The sequence below is a fragment of the Salvia splendens genome, chromosome 6 (assembly GCF_004379255.2).
Source record: "Salvia splendens isolate huo1 chromosome 6, SspV2, whole genome shotgun sequence".
Lineage (NCBI taxonomy): Eukaryota > Viridiplantae > Streptophyta > Magnoliopsida > Lamiales > Lamiaceae > Salvia > Salvia splendens.
Genome location: NC_056037.1, coordinates 25,569,051 through 25,575,273, shown reverse-complemented (window position 1 = coordinate 25,575,273; position 6,223 = coordinate 25,569,051).

The following is a 6,223-nucleotide window of genomic DNA, read 5'->3' as shown; positions in this document are numbered from 1 at the left end:
AATTTTGATCCTAAACATATGACTAAAATACGAATTTGGTCCAAAACATTCACTTTTTGAAATCTTTGTCGGAGTGGTCATTTTTTACAGTTTCTTCAAAAATATAACGGTCAAGTCATTGTGCAATTAGCATTGACCGTTATTTTTTACAGAACCGTCAAAAAACGGACTACTTCGTCGACATTTTCATTTGTTATGGACTTGTTTTTCAAAAATAAATGTTTTGGACCAAATAAGTATTTTGGTCATATGTTTAGAACCAAAATTGACATTTACTCTATTTGAATTATTAAGGTATTGGATTGGAAGATCTAATGAATTTTATTTTTGAATGTAGCTATCTATTATTATTAAATTTAATAAATAAAGGTAAATACATCATTTTTCATATTTTGGGGTTATTGGTATAATCGGAAACTTTGTCTATTACTCTATTTGTCCTATAACAGTTGACATTTTTTTCAATTTTGATTCGTCCTATAAAAATAGTTTACTTCTAATTTTGAGGTACTTTTTCTTATTCTAACAAAAGACTTCATTCTCAACTAACAATATTTTAATAACTTTTTTTTACTATTTCTTTCCCATCCCAAAAAGTGTCTATTTTTATGTGACCGATGGAGTATATATTGTTATTTGAATTATGCAGTTTCCATAAGTCATGCTAATTTTGCGGGTTTCTTGTATCAAAATAATGATAACATTATCAATTTGTAATGTTCTCACTATATATGTTTGGAGGGGTGCACTGTGGTACATAAGTGAAATTCTGTCAAAAATTGAAACAAATCTCTGCCCTTGGATCCTTAGATTGGATGGCTGTGATAATAATATCCGAGCTACATTATCACACTAAAAGCATTACATTATTAGTCGAGCTACATTATTAGACTAAACCGTGTTACTCCCTCCGTTCCTTGTTAATAGAGGCATTTCTTTTCGGCACGAAGCTTAAGAATAGTGTGTTAAATGGATGGCGAAAAAGTAAAAGAAAATAAAGTAAGAGAGATGAAGAGAGAATAAAGTAAAAGTAAGAGTTATATTTTGCCAAAAATGGAAATGACTCAATTAACTTGGAACTTCCCAAAATAGAAAAATGACTCTATTAACATGAAATGGAGAGAGTACATTATTAGTCGTGCTACATTATTACACTACACAATCTACATTATTAGATGACATGTGACATTAATTTAACGGTTACATCACAGGATCTAATGACTGTGATTTGCTTTGATTTTTGACATAATTTCAGTTATGGATATGAACACTCCCCTATGTTCGGATGTTGTAAATAAATTGATGTATATGGGTAATGAGTTAGGGACCACTTTTTATAAATATAAATGCCTATATTTTTATGGGGTGGACGAAAATTAAAAATACACATATTTATGGGATGAAGGAGTATAAGAATATGACCTTGGTTTAAACTAGGGGTGGCAAATCGTGCGGATTGGGTCGTTATTGGGTCAACTTGATAAAGACCGAACCCAATAAGGTGTAACCCGAACCCGACCTGTTAAGGAAACTGCAAATTCGAACACGAACCCCACCTGCTACCCTCAAACCGGAACCCGACCCGAACCCGACACGAATCTGTTAACGACACCATACAATATGGGTTGACACGACACGGTAACGACCTGAACCCACTATTACATGATTAAATATAATTTTAAACTTGATTTACATGATAAAAATCAGTTTTCCATGATTTAAACCCAATTTACAACAAATTAAATAACTAAATTAAAGCATTTTTTAAATATAATATAGATAATAAAAAATAATAATAGTATTTCTTAATGGGTTATCTGTATCCAACTCGCATCCAACAGAACCCAACTTGAAATTTTCGGGTTCTTAACAGGTCAACCCAATAAGGACACGAACCCATTATGGTTTGGCCATAACCCATTATTTTCGTGCGAATTCAGGTCAGATTATCGTGTCGGATAAAAAATTGTCAACCCTAATTTAAACATACAAGTCCATTATAGTTTCAAGATTATTTTTTTATCTTGTCGGTATCCAATTTTAATTAAGTGAATTAATTCGATGCAAAATTCAAATAAAATACTACTATGAATTAGTTATATTTATTCGATGAAAATATAAAATATTCAACCGAACTTTTTCAGTATTTATTTTAAACATTTAACTTTAGCTCTTTATTTAGTTATCATATTTTCTCTCAAATTAAATATACTAAACAGCTCCTAATATTTGCGTCATCTATGAAATTGAAATGTGTCATAGATACGAAGAGGGGAGTGATCAATTGCTAACTCACTCTCTAGTTGCTAACTACAACTAATTTAAGATCATAGGATTTTAGAAATCTAGTGGTCTAAAATTTGCCACGTGTAATTTTCATTTTTATTAATTAAATCGAAAAAGATAAAAAAAACTACCAAATTAGGGTTTTGGATGAAAATGTCAATATAGTGTTTAGGAAATATCAACACAATGCTTTGAGAATGTCAATGTTGAAAATGGAGAAACAAATTGATGAAGACATTAGAGAAGATGAATTGAAAGAGAAAGAATAAACTGCCATTGATATGTGAAAGTTGAGAAAACCGTCGCATAAGAGAAAGATGGGAGTAAAAGGGGAAAAATCTTTATTGACTACATTGTGAAAATTGTTGACTGCAATTTACAATAAAATGTAGGGCTGGCAATTTTCGACACGACACGATAATCTGACACGAATCCGCACGAAATTATTGGGTTGGGGTCAAGTCTTATTGGATCCGTGTCATTATCGGGTTGACCCATTAAGAACCCGATAATTTCGTGTTGGGTTCGGGTCGGATGCGGGTCGGATACGGGTAACCCATTAAGAAATAATATTATTATTTTTATTATTATTTAAAAAAATATATATTACTTTAATTTTTTAATTTCTTATAAATTAGGTTTAAATAGTATAAAACGAATTTTAATTATGTAAATTAGGTTTAAAATTAAGGTTTAATCGTGTAATATTAGGTTTTAATCGTGTAATATCAGGTTCGGGTTGTTATCGTGTCGTGTCAACCCATATTATATCGTGTCGATAACGGGTTCGTGTCGGGTGTGGGTCGTATTCGGATTTGAAGGTAGCAGGTCGGGTTCGTGTTCGAATTTACAGTTCAAATTGATGAAGACATTAGAGAAGATGAATTGAAAGAGAAAGAATAAACTGCCATTGATATGTGAAAATTGAGAAAACCGTCGCATAAGAGAAAGATGGGAGTAAAAGGGGAAAAATCTTTATTGACTACATTGTGAAAATTGTTGACTGCAATTTACAATAAAATGTAGGGCTGGCAATTTTTGGCACAACACGATAATCTGACACGAATCCGCACGAAATTATTGGGTTGGGGTCAAGTCTAATTGGATCCGTGTCATTATCGGGTTGACCCATTAAGAACCCGATAATTTCGTGTTGGGTTCGGGTCGGATGCGGGTCGGATACGGGTAACCCATTAAGAAATAATATTATTATTTTTATTATTATTTAAAAAATATATATATTACTTTAATTTTTTAATTTCTTATAAATTAGGTTTAAATAGTATAAAACGAATTTTAATTATGTAAATTAGGTTAAAAATTAAGGTTTAATCGTGTAATATTAGGTTTTAATCGTGTAATATCAGGTTCGGGTTGTTATCGTGTCGTGTCAACCCATATTATATCGTGTCGATAACGGGTTCGTGTCGGGTGCGGGTCGTGTTCGGATTTGAAGGTAGCAGGTCGGGTTCGTGTTCGAATTTACAGTTTCCTTAACATGTCGGGTTCAGGTTATGCCTTATTGGGTTGGGTCATTATCAGGTTGACCCGATAACGACCCAATCCGCACGATTTGCCAGCCCTAATAAAATGCCTTATATATATGCTGAAAAAATGCTAAACTAACTAATTAAAAGCTACTAATTACATTTTAATTTTTCTATTTCAACAGCCTCCCTCAAGATGAAAGCATAACAAATGCAACCATCTTGACAAAAACATCAAACATCAAACATCAAACAACAAAACAACTACAAACATCAAATTTTATTCTAACTTTCTCTTGGAATATCATCTTCAACATTGGTAAATCACCCACTTGCTGGAATTGGACTTGTTGCCACTCAACAAATGCAACCTTTATCTCAAGCCAGGTTGATGTTCTTAGGCCAACAATTGCTTACAAGCTTTTAAAAATTGATCTCAACTCCCCTTAGCAGAAGGAATCAAAGAGAGTTCAACTTCTTCTCAATGCAGATTGTGCAGTATCAATCCTTGAGTAGGCTCATCACCTCTCTCCAAGTGACCAAATTAATCTCTACACAAAACCAATTCCCAATACTACACCATGACTCTTGAAAAATTCACCTTGAACACAAACAAATATCCTTCCAAAACACCAATAGAGAGGCATCAAACAGAGCTGATTATCACTCCTTACAAGCTCACATCAACCCTACCACCCTCACATCTCAATCTCAGAGACAAACGGTGACTCATACCGAAAGCGGCAATGACGCCGTGAAATGAAGACATTGCCGCCCACGAAAGTTCAATCGGCAGATATCTGCTACACAAATGCAATGTCGCCGCGATGCCTAATTAAAACCTCTCATGAGATGAGCTGTATACGGCGAGGGGGCAAACAAAACCAAAAAAAATCATCCGATACAATCGGAAAACAGAGACAGATCTGAAAACATATTCAGATTCAACAAAAAATTGAGAAAACATATTCTCAAAATGAAACACACAACCGATTTTAATCGAAGAGATACAAACTTGGATCATACAAATCCAATGAACAAACGATACAAACTTGGATCATACAAATCCAATGAACAAAGGAAAAACGAGAAAGAAAAGAGATTTGAGATTTCATCGACGGAAATTAACGCCGAAGGGAGATACAAAAAAGATGAATTAAATCGATAAAACCAGAGAATTTCAAAAAAGAGAACCGATTGAAAATCGGAATTGAAGAAAAACAGATCGGAGAGATAATAGAACCTGATGATTTTCGGATCGAAAATAGAGAGATCCGAAAGAGGATAGAACCTGATGATTTTCGTAAAATTGCGGCAGAAAACAACAAATCCGCTTGATTTACACTCCATAAAGCGTAAACCTCTCACAAATAAAAAATGACAAACCCTAGCTTGAAACCAAACGAAAAATTGAAAAAAAGGAAGAGATAGAGGTAATCAGAGGCGCGCAGCGGATTTGCGCTCTGATACCATATTGAAAATGGAGAAACAAATTGATGAAGAAGCATTGGAGAAGATGAATTGAAAGAGAAAGAATAAACTGCCATTGATATGTGAAAATTGAGAAAACCGTCGCATAAGAGAAAGATGGGAGTAAAAGGGAAAAAATCTTTATTGACAACATTGTGAAAATTGTTGACTGTAATTTACAATAAAATGCCTTATATATATGCTGAAAAAATGCTAAACTAACTAATTAAAAGCTACTAATTACATTTTAATTTTCCTATTTCAACAATCAACACATTGCTTTAAGAATGACATTCTATATGTATTATATTGACATATTTTATATATTTTGTTGACATTTGTTTCTGTACGAAAAAATTGAAAATTTTCGAAAAAAATTGAAAATTTTGACATCGAAACATATGCAAGTGAGATCTCGTTACAATCCTTATGAAATTATCTTTAATTTGATATATGTTATGTGAAAAAATAATTTAAATTAGTTGTAAATTGACCTTAATACCCTTATTGACGTTTTTTGTTGATTGTATTGAAATTTCGGGGCTGATGGTCTAAGCTCTTGTTTTAAATATCTAAGGGCTATTATTTAATTATAGTTAATAATTAAGTATTGAGTTAGCAATATATTAAACATGACAATTTGAAATGTAAAAAGAAAAGAAGAAGAGCAAAAAAAATGTAAAATTCCTGATTCGTAGAACCAGAAAATTGAGCCTACCAACCCCAGAAATTAATTAATAAATCGATATTTAACCCACTTCATTTTCTGTTTTTTTATGAATTTTTAGGTAAGCCCAACCACAGCGAAAAGGTCAAACTATCGATGCGATGTACTCAAAGACTTTGCACTTTATTAATTTCAAAAACCAATGTAATGACAACATCTAATTATTAATTTATTAAAAAATAATATAGTGAGTGCTTTAGAAATCAGCAATGATATGTGCTTATTATAAATATCTATCCATTGAGGTCTTCCG